General features: G+C 38.3%; 2 pseudogenes; both read left to right on the forward strand.

Moving 5' to 3' along the window:
* The first annotated feature begins 5,543 nt into the window (after nt 1-5,543).
* Nucleotides 5,544-6,845, forward strand: LOC125474667 (annotated as a pseudogene).
* Nucleotides 6,846-11,717: 4,872 nt separating this feature from the next.
* Nucleotides 11,718-12,337, forward strand: LOC125474666 (annotated as a pseudogene).
* The last annotated feature ends 4,036 nt before the right edge of the window (nt 12,338-16,373 follow it).

The raw sequence follows: 16,373 nt of genomic DNA on the forward strand, positions 1-16,373 counted from the left end.
TACAGTGGAGCACCAACAAAAATTCCCAATAATTAAACAATAAGAAAGTTTGGCAAGTCTTTCTGTACAAAGATGTTTTCTCTATACTTTTTCCATGAAGGCACAAGTTCAGCTGGAATAAATGTTTAGTTGGTGTCAAGAATCAAACAAACCGAATGAACATACTCTATTATGTTGTAATGTTATTAGTAAACAAGGAACGTTTTGTGAACAAAGCCAAATGCTCATGAGCATATACTTCTGTTCTACTCCGTCTATATCTTTAATGCTAATCAAGATGAGCAAAAGCTCTAACTTTCATCTTTTCCTACTATAACTACAAGGAAACATAGTAATGTTTGACTAAGTCGGCACAAGATACATTAGTATTGTAAGCTGCAACTACAACAAGGCTGGCAGCAACAAGTTTATCTATTCGAATGTCGTTGCCTTCTCTTTAGAATCGACACAACCATCACCCTACATATAGTCCCTTGAAGCACAAATATCTCATCCAACTCAAATTTAGTTAATCAGGTTTCGACAATGGTGTGGAAAATATGGAAGAGAATGCTTTTTCTCATTATACTTCTCTACAAGATTACAAAGGTCTATATACATGAAACACGGGAAGGCTTATGACCGTTGGCCAGGTTAAGAACCATTGGCCAGCCTAAGAGCCCGTTGGCCAACACACCACAACCTTAACAACCGTGAAGTTATCCCTAATTATAGGAAAACTCTAATTACAAGTAACAAGATCAAATCACCCTAAATTAAGGGATACAAGCATGTAGATAGGACAACCGCCAATACTTCCAATACTCCCCCTCAAGCTGGATCAAGGAGGTTAATTGATCTAAGCTTGGAGAGCAGACGTTGAAACTGAGGAGAAGCAAGAGGCTTCGTGAAAATATCAGCAAGTTGATCTTGGCTTCGAGCGAATGTGGTTTGAATTACCTTGGACTGGACTTGTTCCCGAACGTAATGACAGTCAACTTCAATGTGTTTGGTGCGTTCATGGAACACATGATTGGAGGCAATATGCATAGCTGCTTGATTGTCACAGAAAAGAAACATAGGTGTGTTGATTGAGAACCCCAAGTCCGAGATAAGGCCCTTGAGCCAAATGAGTTCACATGCAGTGGAAGTCATGGCTCTATACTCAGCTTCGGCACTTGAGCGAGCAATTACATTTTGTTTTTTGCTCTTCCATGTCACGATGTTTCCTCCAACCAATGTGCAGTAGCCAGTAGTGGATTTTCTATCAATATCATTCCCTGTCCAGTCAGCATCGGTGTATGCGATGATTTGAGTATGACCATTGTTTCTCATGACGATTCCCCGACCAATGGAGCCTTTGAGGTATCTGAGAATTCTTTTAACAATGTTTAAATGAGCTTCAGTGGGTGCATGCATGAATTGGCTTACAAGACTGACGGCGTAAGTTATATCCGATCTAGTGATGGTGAGATATATAAGCTTACCCACCAGTCGTTGGTAGTAACTGATATCACTGAGAGGTTCTCCTTTCAATTCCAACTTCAATTTGCTATCAAGAGGAGTACGAGTTGGTTTGCAATCCATCATCTTCACTTCTTGAAGTAAGTCAATCACATATTTCCTTTGACTTAAAAAAAGTCCCTTGGGGGAAGTAGCCAGTTCAATCCCAAGGAAGTATTTTAAAACTCCTAAGTCTTTAATGGCAAATTGTTGATGAAGAGAATGTTTAAGAGTGAATCTCATCAATGTTATCACCTGTGATGATGATATCATCAACATAGATTAGTACAACTAATTTGCCAACTGATCATATTCGAACAAACAAGGAGGAATTAGCATGACTTCTCTTGAACCCAAAATTTTCAAGCACAGAGCTCAGTTTGGCATACCAGGCACGAGGAGATTGTTTCAAGCCATAGATTGACTTATGAAGCTTGCAAGCCATACCTGAATTCTGTGCTTGTGGATGACCCGGGGGTAATTGCATGTAAACTTCCTCTTCAAGGTCTCCATGTAAAAAGGCATTTTTTACATCCATTTGGTACAACGGCCATTCATGGTTAACTGCAACAGATAACAAAACCCTCATTGTGCTCATCTTAGCCACGGGAGCAAATTTCTCCTTATAGTCCACTCCAAAAGTTTAAGTAAAACCACGAGCCACCAATCTTGCCTTGTGTCGTTCAATTGAGCCATCATAATTAAACTTGATTTTATAGACCCATCAACTGCCCTTCTTGCCTTTGGGAAGTTGAACTACACTTCAGGTTTTATTTTCATTCAAGGCCTTGAGTTCTTCTTCAATGGCTAGCCTCCACACAACTTGACAATTGGCTTCTTGAAAGTTCCTTGGTTCACTTTCATAGGACAGTTTACTAAGGAAGGCTGCATGAGAGTGAGAGACTTTGGAGTAATTTACAAACTTGTGAATGGGGTACCGTGCATTGTAAGTTTCATAGTCTTGCAGCCTTGATGGTGGATGTCTATCTCGAGTTGGATTCCTACGAGGTTGAGCTGGGATCACAATAGGTTCAGCTCCACTCTTTTGTATAGATGTTGTGCTATGGTCATGAGGAACTACTTGTGCTTCTGAGGCTTCAGTGTCATCTCTAATAAGCATGTTGTCATTACAGGTTGCATGAGAGTCACGGTTGTGAGGTAGTGAATGGACACAGTCACTTGGTTCGACTGGATTTGACAATGGGAAGACATCTAAGAAGTGCTCCCCCTGACGATTTTGATCTGATGATTTGTTGAAATATGGTTGGCTCTCATCAAACCGTACATCTCTTGAGACAAACATCTTCCTGAAGCACGGATTGTAGCATTTGTAACCTTTTTGGGTGGAGGAGTATCCCATGAAAACACACTTGACAGCTTTGGGATCGAGCTTGTCTCGGTGATGGGATTGAATATGAACATAACAGGTACATCCAAAGATTCTCAGATGGGAAAGATTAATTTTTTTTGTTTTGCATAACCTCAGATGGTGATTTTGTATCCAGAACACGACTAGGCAGTCTGTTGATAAGGTAAGTGGCTGCAAGAACTCCTTGAGACCAAAACCTCTTAGGCACATTCATTTGCAACATTAGAGCCCTGGTTTTTTCAAGTAGGTCCCTATTCTTCCTTTCGGCAATTCCATTTTGCTGAGGAGTACCTACACAACTTGTTTGATGTATAATTCCATGAGTGCTCAAATAGTTAGTCATATTTTTGGATGTATATTCAGTGCCATTATCAAACCTTAGTATGTGGATTTGAGACGAAAAATGGTTCATGACAAGATTATGAAAATTCTTGAAAGCATCCATGACTTCACTTTTGAATTTTATGAGGTACAACCAAGTGGCTCTTGAGAAATCATCAACAAAAGTAACGTAGTACCTATAACCATCAAAAGAATCTAGAGGTGCAGGTCCCCAAACATCGGAGTGCACCATCTCAAAAAGCTTGCTAGTCCTAGACATGGAAGAATTGAATGGGAGTCTAGTAAATTTTGACAAATGACAAATTTCACATACAAGTGAGGATTTGCATAAACTAGGGAACAACGTAGACAACACAAATTCTGAGGGATGTGCTAGGCGTTGGTGCCACAACCGATGTTCTAGGTTTAAGCTGACTTGGAATCCTTTTGGAACATTGAGGTCCTTTGAAAAATAGTACATCCCATTTAGGTAGTGACCTTCACCAATCAGCTTCTTGGTGGCTAGATCCTGAAAAACAACATTGTGGGGGGGGAAAAATTGCATGACAGTTTAGAGAATTTCTAATCCTTCCTACGGACAATAATTGAAAAGGAAAGGATGGAACATATAAAGCTGTGGACTCAACAGTTTCTGAGATCAGTTTAACTTTCCCTCTACCTAGAACTGGCACACATCTACCATTTGCTACAGAAACTAGTGATGGTTTAGTGTAGCTTTCAAAATCGTATAGCTTTGAATATTGATTTGTCATGTGATCTGTGGCACCTGAGTCTATAATCCAAAAATCATGAGAGTAACTAACATTTAGAGCAGTTGAAAGAGCACACATGATACTTGGAATGTCTCATTGAGGTACATGACCAGACTCAACTAAGAACCCTGCAAACTGTCCAAGGAGAGCAGTTTGACTTCCCCCAGTCGACATTTCACCTGTGCTTCCTTTTCTTGTTTGAAGGTAGGTTGAGAACTCATTCAGCAAGTCAGCCGGATTGGCTGTAAAGTTCATCGACCCACCGATGGATGTAGCAGCAGCAGCATGGTACTTGTTTGTATGTGGTCTAGTGTGTGAGCCCTTATGATCTCTTGAAGGCTTGTGCTCAAACCTTGGCTTCAACTCAGGGTGCAATATCCAGCATCGATCTATTAGATGTCCAACATTATTACAGTGTAGACACTTCAGATCTGGCCTTTTTCCCTTGTATACTTTATCTCCAAATGACTTGTGATTTGTCACAAAAGCTCTAGCCTCAGACACACTAGATTTTACGTCAACATTCATGACTTTTCTGCGTACTTCTTCTTGCTGGATAGTAATGCAAACACTTGCAAATGACGGAAGTTCGGGATTCATTAGAATATGGCTTCTAAGATCTTAATATTCAGAACCCAAACTTGCAAGCAAATGAAAGAGTTTGTCTTCCTCGGACCTTTTTAACAGTACGGCAGCATCGATAGTGTGTGGTCGATACATATCTAGTTCGTTCCACATATTTTTCATGCAACCGAGATGATGAACAAAGGATTTATCACCATGTTGAAGACTTGCGAGATTCTTCTTAAGCTGGAATACTCGAGCATCATTGTTTTGATTTCCATACATGTCTTTGACTGCCTTCCAAAGAGAACTAGAGGATTCTGAAAAACTAAAAATTTCAGACAGCTTAGGATCCATGGAGTTGAGGAGCCACGACATGACCAGCTGGTCTTTGCACAACCATGCTTCATACTCCGGTGATGAGACGTCAGGTGCTTCAATACTTCCATTGACGAATCCAAGTTTAGATCTTCCTCCAAGGGCAAGAGATATTGATCTGGACCATGGAAGATAGTTTAACTCATTTAACAACACAGAACATAAGCGTTGGTTTGGGTTGACTTCAGCTTCTGGAAAACTAGGGCGAGAAGCTGTGAAGCTCTCAGCTTTTGAGCCAAAAAGATTATCTTCTGCCATTATCGAAAAGAATGTGCAGAAGAAGAGAAGGGACAACAATGGAGATAGGCCGGTTAAGGTTCCTGCTCTGATACCATGTGGAAAATATGGAAGAGAATGCTTTTTCTCATTATACTTCTCTACAAGATTACAAAGGTCTATATACATGAAACACGGGAAGGCTTATGACCGCTGGCCAGGTTAAGAACCATTGGCCAGCCTAAGAGCCCGTTGGCCAACACACCACAACCTTAACATCCTTGAAGTTATCCCTAATTATAAGAAAACTCTAATTACAAGTAACAAGATCAAATCACCCTAAATTAAGGGATACAAGCATGTAGGTAGGACAACCGCCAATACTTCCAATAAATGGCGTCCAGACTTCCGCCTCAGATTTCTCTCACAATTAATTATTTTCATTTGCCATTGTTCAAATGGCAATGGCCGAAGACCCTGACAAAGCAAATGGAACATTAGATGGAAACTTCTTTACATACACCGGCTTTCGTGCCCTCGTTCGAGGAGACCCTCCCACAGCCTTCAAGGCTATGAAGGCATCCTTGGCTGAATTCCCTACTCTTAATGGGCCAAAGTATTTCATATGCCGTCCTTCAGTTCCCAAATGGCACTACCAACCCACCACACTCATCCTCACTCTGCTGAGCTACCTTTCCTCGGTGGTGCCCTTAGTTAGAAATTTTGAGTAGTAATCTTCATTATACATTGTCCCACATTGGTCACCACCAAAATATTCCCTCACTTTATAAGACTTTGTCTCTATTAAAAAGTGATGGAAGTGTTGGATCTTAGAGAATAACATTAGGCTCAAACCTTGGATTTTGGGCTTTAGAGTGTGCTAATTAATTGATTAATTATCAAAAGATGAGCCTTGGGGCTCGGGCTCTAATAATTGAATTCTTTAGTTAATTACTTTTTTATATCAACGGACTAATCTTTTCAGATGAAATCTGAAGTGATGAAAGAACACAATAGAGCAAAGCACCCCTCTGAGATGATGTCTCCCAACAAACGTATCTCATTATCATACCTATTGTGAACATGCATAAACCCATTATATATACATCTATCTGCATGGCCTTTAGAACACAGAAAAATCAAATTCTTCTTCTACAATCCCAAACCTTCTTACTGAGAGAATCACAAAGAAATTCGCTAGAAATCTAGTTTTCTAATGCTGGAATCCTGACTTAGATCATTGAATCCTGGTGAGGCAGACATCCATAGAACTACAAACACTGAGTAGGGACGAAATTTCTGTTTCAATGACATTGCTGTACGCAAGCCTCGATCTTCAGTTTGTCTGTTTGAATATTATTTCGTTTTGTTCATATTTTGCTGAATTATTCATTCGCATTTATTATTTATTAGCATATATAAATTTATCATTGATTATTAATATTTATCCAACATCCTTGAACTTGGTTTCGTTGACACCAAAAACAACCTCTTTGCGCTGACGCTTCAGACAGGTGATCTGTTTGTGTTTCCCAGGGGACTCGCGCACTTCCAGTACAATGCTGATCCAGAAAACCCCAGCCATAGCAATTTCTTCATTTGGAAGTGCAAATGCAGGAACTGTATCAATCCCCTCCACCTTGTTCACCACCAGCATCGACGACGATGTGTTGGCTATCTCCTTCAAGACTGATGTTGGCACCATTCAAAAGCTCAAGGCTGGTCTTGCTCCAAAGCCATAAAGTTAGTCGCACAATCATAGAGTCGATGACCAGTATTACATTGTTTGTTGAATAATTACCAATAATGTGTTCAAAGGGTGTGCCATCAACCCGTATTACATTGTTTGCTATAATTAATTTATTGTCGACTATATGATAACATTTCCTTGAATATTTGTGGTGGATTAATATTTTGGTTTTGTATTAAAACCAACAGCATCCTCTCCAAATCCTTTTGGTGAGGATCCTAGAGATTCGTAAATCGTGTCCGTTTATTGTATATCATGCGGTCAGTTTTTGTCAAATACTATTTATGTTTAATCTTAAATAAAAATATTTAAAATGATTTCGAACCGCACAATATACGATGAACGGATATAATTCATGGATCCCTAGAATTCCCACAAAAAGGATGCAGGTTCGTATTAAAAAAGGTTTTGATTTTATAATTCAGTATAAAAGTAAAAAGAAAATGGGCGCACCTCTGATTCATACAACTTAGATATGCAGTTAGAATAGTAATGGAGAAATTGAGTAAACAAGAAACCAACTGTTCGTTTTACAATACATTATGATTTAGAATTGCGCCTCCTTGTTAATCAATTCTTTAAACTCTCCCACCACCTTTCACTTTCTCCACTCTTTTCTCCTCTAACTCTAACATAGAATAAAACTAAAAGCTAAGCGAATAAGGGTTAGCTAAGCCAAGAGAATCCTAGAGGAAATCTCGAAGTAGATAGTGCACCCTCTAATTAAGAGTTGTGATTAATTGCGGCACACGTCAATCCCTAGGTTATAGGAACTCCAAGACTTATAGGACCTGATTTTGTACATATTCGGATTAGACTGCGTGTTTTGCGGAACAAGCATGGTCATCTAGTGAAGTGGCCAGAACTCCGCCTAGTGCTCCGAAGTAGAGTGATGATGGCACCCTTACTCCGTCTTATATAGCTCCACTAGGAGTTGATGGAAGGGTGGCTCCAACCAGAGGAGTAGCAGACTAAAATATAGTTTTGCCACACCTAGAACAAACGAACATAAAAAAAATTAAAAAATATAGCTCCTTTTACAAAAAAAAAATAAAAAATACAAAAAAATTAATATTACTTGGCAAATAATGAACCTTTTAGAGGAACTCAAAAGGTTTAAACTATAATGAATTGTATTCATCGTTCCGTAAGACACTTACGGTTCATGATGGATAGATGTTCAAAATGTAATTATTTCCCAAACAAGAATAACAAAGTTATATGTAAACAAAGTCTAATTTTATTTGCCAAAATCCAGATTTATAGTCAAATTTGCTAAAAATCTTTTTGTCTTGTATTCTATTTATATATTAAGATTTCTTTAGTAGGTATTTTGTATCCATCTGACCATGTATTTCTTGTTCAACCTTTGGTAGTTGAGGTAAATGTATTCATGTCAGACTTTCTCCAGCCTTAAAAAATCATGGTCCCACAAAACATAATAATTAAAAAAACAATAAAAATAGGAAACTTATTTGGCTATTAATTAGGAAATTTATCTAGATGTGGCCGCAAGACCCACTCTGTAAGTATCGAATCATACAAAATAACAATTTATTCATGATGGAAGATAAGAGTTGAACACTTAGCTCTGGTTGTAGTGATTTGGCCGGGGAATATGAGTCTTCTCCCAATGAAGGCATCAATTGTTGGAACCAAATTCGCACACATCCACGGAAGGAGGCGAAATCCAGTCGAACTAGCCCATGATCTCCGATGAAGGGAGAATAGGGTTGATTGGGTATGGTTGAATCCAGGTTGGACTGCCTACATATCTCTAGGAAGGAGAATCAAACCACAGGTGTAGTTCTAAGGAAGAATTGTGTGAACCATCCTTGACGAATAGCTTATAGCGGGGCATTGGGAGATGAGTTCTCCATGGACGTGTCTTCGTGTAGACAGTGGCGTAAGGGTCTTTGTTAGGCATAGAGAGAATATGTGTTTAGTAGAGAATAGACTTAGAGAGAGAAGTCGAAGAGAAAGAGATGTGACGTCTATACGTCTGAGAGAAAGATAGATGATCTCTGATAAATACCTAGGCTAGTGCATTTATAGGGATCTTGAGAGTTCTTGTAGGTAAGGTAGTCTTCATCAAATCGGGAGACTATCTAGGAGGAAATCAAGATAAGATACGTACCCAATCTTCCTACAATCATGATTATATTGGCTAATACATAAGATATCCTAAGTTGACTTTAACTTGGGTTTCCTTTACTTGGGAGACAAGTAATATCTTTAATAAGCCTAAGCCTATCCTATCGGACTACGCTTCATTGGCTTCAGGCATTCCAATCATTCTTTCCACGTATCATGGGCCTAGAAAATCATGGTCCCACATATCATATATCAGGAGTCAATGATCCAATTGTTTTACTTATACTTTTATTTATATTTAAGTTGGTTGGAAATTAGTTAACGGAAAGCCATAGAATTGTTTGGTCTATCACTTGAAAAATTTTATTTTCAGGTTGATTATAATGTAACTTCATGTAGACAAAATTTGATCACATCATTTTATGGTAATATATTTTGCTAGCCCACCCGTTGAAGAAATCCTAGCTCTGCCCTTGGTTGTAATGCCATATTGTTTGTCATACTTAGTTCACTAATTGTTGTCTGAGGAAAAGATTTACAAAACATGACACAAGAACTCAAACTAGATAAGTTTAATTGCCACCAACCAATATCCTAAACCCTTATTATTTATGTTATTTGCTAAATCTCCATCCTATCATATGAACATGAGAGAAAGTTATATATTTATCCATGTGGTGTATAAATGCATGTATCTTAAAGTTATTCAACTTCCCCGGGGGAGTTAAAATATCCCCCTTTATCAATGCTGGTATGAGTGAGTTCATTGAACACGTTACACCAGTTTGGGTTTTGGGTTTAAATGGTTTTTAGTGTGTTGGGATCGAGTTGGGGGTGGGTGGAGCTTATGGCTTACGGTTTAGGACTCAGGTTTTGAGCGAAGCCGAAAACTCATGAGCTAAACCCTAGACTTTAATTCTATCAACATTAATTGTTACATCATGAACTTCTTGTAGATTATAGACGTAAGTTATTAAGTAAATGTTATGAAATTACTCATAATTCACTTGTGCAATCCATACCTTTACATTATGAGTTAACGACGACCAAATAAATTATCCTAATTGAAGTTAGTTTTATACACCTGTTCGACAGTCAACAAAATCATTCCGGGCAGTGAATAATCGTTCATCTTTATTGACAAGATAGATTTGTTTCACTCAATTTAGTTTCATCTAGTTTCCCTTGATTCCACCATGTTGTGTTTTTGTTTCTCTTGCCCTGCAAGTTTCACTTATCTTTTTTTTTCTAGCACTCACGATCCGTATAGGACCAACACCATTTGAAGGTGGTGGCCCGCCCTGCCTAAAACAATCATGTTTGACTGAGCTTACACTGTTACACACACATTCGCTAACTTATGTTGTCCCCCATAGCTCATCCTAGTCCCGGGCCTTTTGCTCTTCTAACATAAGCCCTAAGGCTTCACATCAAAAAGTAAGATATGTTGGAGTTTGAGACCCTCTTGTCCCACATTGGTCAACAGTATTTTTTCACTAACCTTTATATAGGCTTATTCCCTTTTCTTAGTAATTAGAACTTGGACCATTTGGAAATGGATTTAAGGCTTGGGCCTTATGGTTGTGTGGATTAGGCTTGAATATAATATAGCCTAAATACAATTAATATTAATTAATCATTAATTTTAATTTTCGGATTAAGTTTTTTAATTAATTTATTAATTAAAAAACGTTTTGATTAAAAGACACAACTATTAGAAAGAGTTGTACTTTTTTATTAAAAGATACAGCTATTAGAAAGAGTTGTGTGCTTTCAAATACACTAAACAGGTATTTGAAAGGGTGTGAAACAGCCTATATATCTGCAATCACATTATCCAAGTGAGAATGATCTTTTTTTCCCTCCTTGTCTTCCGTACAAAATTTCCAAAGAGTAAACACACAAAGCAATTCGCTAGAGTTCTATAATCCAGTGCGGGTTGTAGAATTAGGTAGTTGTATCCTGGTCAAGCAGACGTTGTAGAACCACAAGCACAAGAGTGGGACGAAAATACTGTTCAAATGACATAGCTTTTACGCTAGCCTCTACCTTCTGTGATCAAGTTAGTATCATTGATATTTTTATATTAGTTTATGTATTTATTGTATAATTTCATTATGCACATCAAGTATATTTGGTTAATAAAATATTGGAAATCAAGTTCTGTTTAATTCTGTTATTTTTTGTTTATTTCTAAATTGTTCTCCAACAAGATCTAACCGTTAAAAACATGCAGAGTACCCAGTACAGTGGAGCACTAAAGAAAGTCGCAACAAAAAGACAATAAGAAAGCTTGGAAAGTCTTTCTGTACAAAGCTGTTCTCTGTATGCTTTTTCGATAAAGCAAAAGTTAAGCTGGAATTAACGTCTTGTGGGCGTCAAGAATCAGAAGAACCGAATGAACATATACCAGATTATGTTGTAATATTATTAGTCGACAAGGAAGGTTTTGTGAACAAAGCCAAATGCTCATGAGCATATACTTCTGTTCTACTCGATCTATATATTTAATGATGATCAATATAAGCAAAATCTCTAACTTTCATCGTTCCCTACTGTAACTACAAGGAAACATCGTATTATTCGTCTAAGTTGGCACGAGATAAACTAATATTGTAACCTGGAACAACAACAAGGCCTGCAGCAACATATTAATATATTCGAATGCCGTTGCCTTGCCTTTAGAATCGACACAACCATCACCCTATACATAGTCCCTTGAAGCACAAATATCTCATCCAACTCAAATTTAGTTAATCAGATTTCAACAATGGCCTCCAGAACTTCCCGCCTCACTCACTATTAATTTTTTCATTTGCCATTGTTCAAATGGCAATGGCCGGAGACCCGGACATTATTACTGACTTCATAGTGCCTCCAAATGCAAATGGATAATTAGATGGAAACTTCTTTACATACACCGGCTTTCGTGCCCTTGTTGGAGCCGACCCTCCCACAGCCTTCAAGGTTATGAAGGCAGCCTTGGCTGAATTCCCTGCTCTTAATGGGCAGAGTGTTTAGTATGCCGTCCTTCAGTTCCCAAATGGCACTACAAACCCACCACGCACTCATCCTCGCTCTGCTGAGCTACCTTTCCTCGTTGGCGGTACCCTAGAAGTCGGTTTCGTTGACACCAAAAACAACCTCTTAACGCAGACGCTTAAGACAGGTGATCTGTTTGTGTTTCCCAAGGGACTTGCGCACTTCCAGTACAACGCTGATGCAGAAAACCCAGCCATAGCAATTTCTGCATTTGGAAGTGCAAATGCAGGAACTGTATCAATCCCCTCCACCATGTTCACCACCGGCATCGACGAAGATGTGTTGGCTATCTCCTTCAAGACTGGCACCATTCAAAAGCTCAAGGCCGGTCTTGCTCCCAAGCCATAAAGATAGTCACATAATCATAGAGTCCATGACCAATATTACATTGTTGAATAATTGCCAATAATGTGTTCAAAGCGTGTGCCATCAACCTGTATTACATTGTTTGCCATAATTAATTTATTGTCGACTACATGATAATATTTCCTTGATTATTTGTGGTGGATTAATATTTTGGTTTTGTATTAAAAATAATATTTTGGTTTTGTATTAAAAGAAATATTTTGGTTTTACAATTCAGTATGAAAGTAAAAAGAAAATTGGCGCACTTCTAATTCATAAAACTTAGAGATGTAGTTAGAATAGTTATGGAGAAATTGAGTAAACAAGAAAGCAATAAACTGTTTGATTTACAATAAATTATAATTTAGAATTGCGCGTGCTTGATAATCAATTCTTTTAAACCCTCCCACAACCTCTCGCCTTCTCCACTCCTCGTTCTTCTCTAATTCTAACATAGAATAAAACTAAAAGCTAAGCCAACGAGAGTTAGTTGAGCTGATAAGGATATCTCTTTTTGCTAGACCAAAGCCTAGGTTCAAGTCCTGCGGTCGGCAACCCTCCTAGTGGCGGTCTGTAAAATGAAATAAAGGGCAAAGACATTCTCGGTAACTTAACGAACATCGGAAAAGAGCTCGGATGTTGGTAGAGAGTGTTACCAAGTCCTAGATTATTTAGAAGTCACCTTCAATGGCTCCGATGACGCGCGCCGAAACTGGGACTCTGGTTGGTGACTCTGGTGGTACTCTCATTCGGCTTAAGCAGTTTATATATGCATGCATGTAGCGACTCATGCAGAGTGCTGGGGTACTAGCTTGGTCAATTTTTGAAGGTGGTTCTTGATCAAGGTTAGAGAGAACACACCACTCTCGCCAACTTTTAATGTGTGAGGTTAGCTAGGTTTGCCTTATCACTTGTGGGTTCCCATGTAACCAATAAGAAAGAAAATTCTAGTTATATAATTCAAGCTGTCCTGAAAGCAAGTAGTCCAAAATCCTACTTGATTTCCACTGATCAATGCTCAAGGATTGTTCTCTAGAATGGTAAAAATCAGGACTTGACAGAAAGAAATGCAAGTAAAACGTTAAACTTGCAATAAAAATAGGGTAAGCGGTGAAAAGTTATAGAACACAAAAGGGTAAATGTGAAAAGTTATCCAACACATTATACTCTTTGCTGCCTTGATGCAAGTTTCCTAGATCCTAGAGTTTACACATAGCAAGTACATCTGCATCTAAAAAACGGAACTCTGAGGTAGAGAAGGGGTCCGATCTACACACTAGCTCAACACAAAATTTCATGGGCTCCACGCATCTGCATCCACAATCATCAATCTAAGCATCACCCCATGTTGATGGCCCGCCTGTTCCAATTTCATCAGCATGCGACGGCTGTAGGGTAGAACCGGTGGAGGCCCGGTCTTTTACTTTTTTTACTATTATAAGGGAAGGTTACTAAGCCACCCAATTCCATTACCTTGTCCTTAGCCTTTTTTTCACCAGCAACTTCAGCATCAACAGAAAAAAAGCTCCAAAAATGGTGTATCTGCATCATCGATAACATCAAGGTCACCTTTTCTTGATTTCTCTGATTTCTTTCCAACCTTGGTATTATCTTCGGTATGGGCTGAACGCTTTTTCTGCTTCTTCTGTTGCGATGCCTTCTCAAAATCGTCAGCATTGTCAAGATTACCACGATCATCTTCATTTTGCTTATGATGTTTGCGGTTCATTTTCGTGATGGGGTCTCTTTTTTCATCCCCTCGACAACAACCTCATTGTTTTTTTCAGTTTTTTGTCAACAAAAAGAAATAAAAAATAAAAAAACATAAAAAAACCTCATTGTTTGAGGCGTTGTCTTTTGACCCTTGCCTTTTCCGTTCCGATTTCTTTGTATCAGAATCACTAGCATTTTCAATACCAGCATTGGTTTCACCTATTGTGCAATCAAGCAAGATGATATCCAACCCATAATAGGATTAAGCTGAGTTTTGATAGAAGTAGGATTCTTAAGGGATGGAATTGAGGAATGATTCGGCCGAGTCGTAATTGAAGTAAAATTGTTAAAGATCAAAATGAGTTTTGATAAGATTCATAGTTTTCCAAGAATCAAAACTCGAAGCTAACCAGATAAGGAGTGAATCGAACAAATAAGAGGACTAGATTTAGGATCCTAGTTCAAGACGAAGTGGCCAAAAGCCCCGTGCGGATTGGTTTTGCTTAAAGGATAATATCAGATATCCAGAAGAGTGCCGAAAAAGTATAGTTCTACCATGAGTATACTTCGGCATGCTTGGTCTTCACAAAACTCACCCCTAGGACTTGATGGTTTGCCTCCTACTTATCAAGATACTTAAAAATTTTGGTGTTTGGCTCGATGGAGTTTTTGATCTTTTGAAGTTCGTCGGAGATTATTTGGCAATAGGAAAGGGAAGTTAGGGTTGGAGCCATTTTGGAAGTTGAATAATTAGATGAGTATCTAGGAATTGGATGAATTTCTAGAAAGCAAAGGGATGAACTTTCTGATAATTTTAGGGTTCTATTGCTCAGAGCTTCTAGGAGAATTTTAAAGCGTAAAGAAATAAGGAAAAAAACAGGGGTATTTATAGGTGAATGCGTGAAGCTTAAAGCTTTCGAGTTACGACATATTTGAGAAAATCTCCGGTTTGGTTCACCAAATCATTTGTATTTTTAAATTCAAAGCACACTCAATCATTCCGTTTTAAAAACGAGGCCTCTGAGCCGTTTTCACGAAAAAATTTTAGTTGTGATGGGAACACGGAAGATACACCACGTATTTTTATGTAAGTGGTGAAAAATTTTAATTTTTAAGTTATTAATCTTTTAACACACATATCCCACTATTTATATAGAGACATGTGGTGTACCACCTCGTGTGACGGTTACACTGAAAAATCTCTTTGTTTTCATAGTGTCCAACCACACACGGGTCTAACATGGTTTGGCTTTAGAGTTGAGCACATCAAGGATGGACGTTTCTAATGGAAAATATTTGAGAAACTAAGTTCAATAAGCACCATGCAACATATTGCATGCATTTAACAATAAAATGGCGGAAGCATGCTTTTATACACTTTAAAACAAAACTTAAATCACGAAATTAAAAGCTTAGTAGTGGTGGTGAACCATGACTCAACTCTAATAACAAAATAGTTGAGAAATTTTATACCTTTGAAGGTCCTCTTTGCATGAGCAAAGGCTAGTCACCCATGAGAGGGCCTTCATTCCTCTCCTTCAATTGAACTCCATGGCCATCATCTTCATGTAGTTTTCTCTTTGGATTCTTGGATTTGAATGTTTGAGAGATTCTCCAAAAGTCCCTAAAGTTGGAGACCTCTATGTTCTGACACCAAGGGTGGTGGAAGGAAAAAGATGAGTGACCTAGGAGAAGAAGATTGCTAGCTACACTTCTCCTAGGTGGCCGGCCTCTTCAAGGGAAGAGAGAGCATTATGTTTTCTGTCTTTGCCTTTTAGAAATCGTAATGATGTGCGAGATTACAAGGTCACTTACATAGCCCTTTACATTTGAGTGGCATAAGTTATAATAAAACCAAACCTCACCATTCCCTCCCTATGGTCGACCATGCTATGTTTAGTCGGCTAATTGCCCATTTCATTTTAGTTGTCATACACCTTAAACTTAATGGGCCTTGTGGACCAAAACCTATTTGGACCCCGAAACATGAAACTTAATAAAGCCCGTTACGAACCTTATGATTAATTAATATAATAATTAATCCTTACCTTACACAATTAAATTGTTTAATTGCCCTTACGCATCTCCGTTATTTCCTTCAATCATTACCTTACATGGTGTGTGATCCATTACTTTTAACGAGACAGTGGGCGATTAGAACTCTTTCTAATCGATTGTGAATTGAAAGTTACTTTTAATTCTCCTTTTAGTGATTATACATCTTCAGGGCTTCCACAAACCATGAGTGACACCTAGAAGTATGTCATGGCTACCTCAGCTAATCAAAAGAGGTTAGAGAACCTATTCAGTTTGGGATTACAATTGC

The sequence above is a fragment of a genome, unplaced genomic scaffold (genome assembly GCF_019419815.1).
Source record: "Pyrus x bretschneideri cultivar Hongxiangsu unplaced genomic scaffold, Pyrus_bretschneideri_v1 Contig128, whole genome shotgun sequence".
Classification (NCBI taxonomy): domain Eukaryota; kingdom Viridiplantae; phylum Streptophyta; class Magnoliopsida; order Rosales; family Rosaceae; genus Pyrus; species Pyrus x bretschneideri.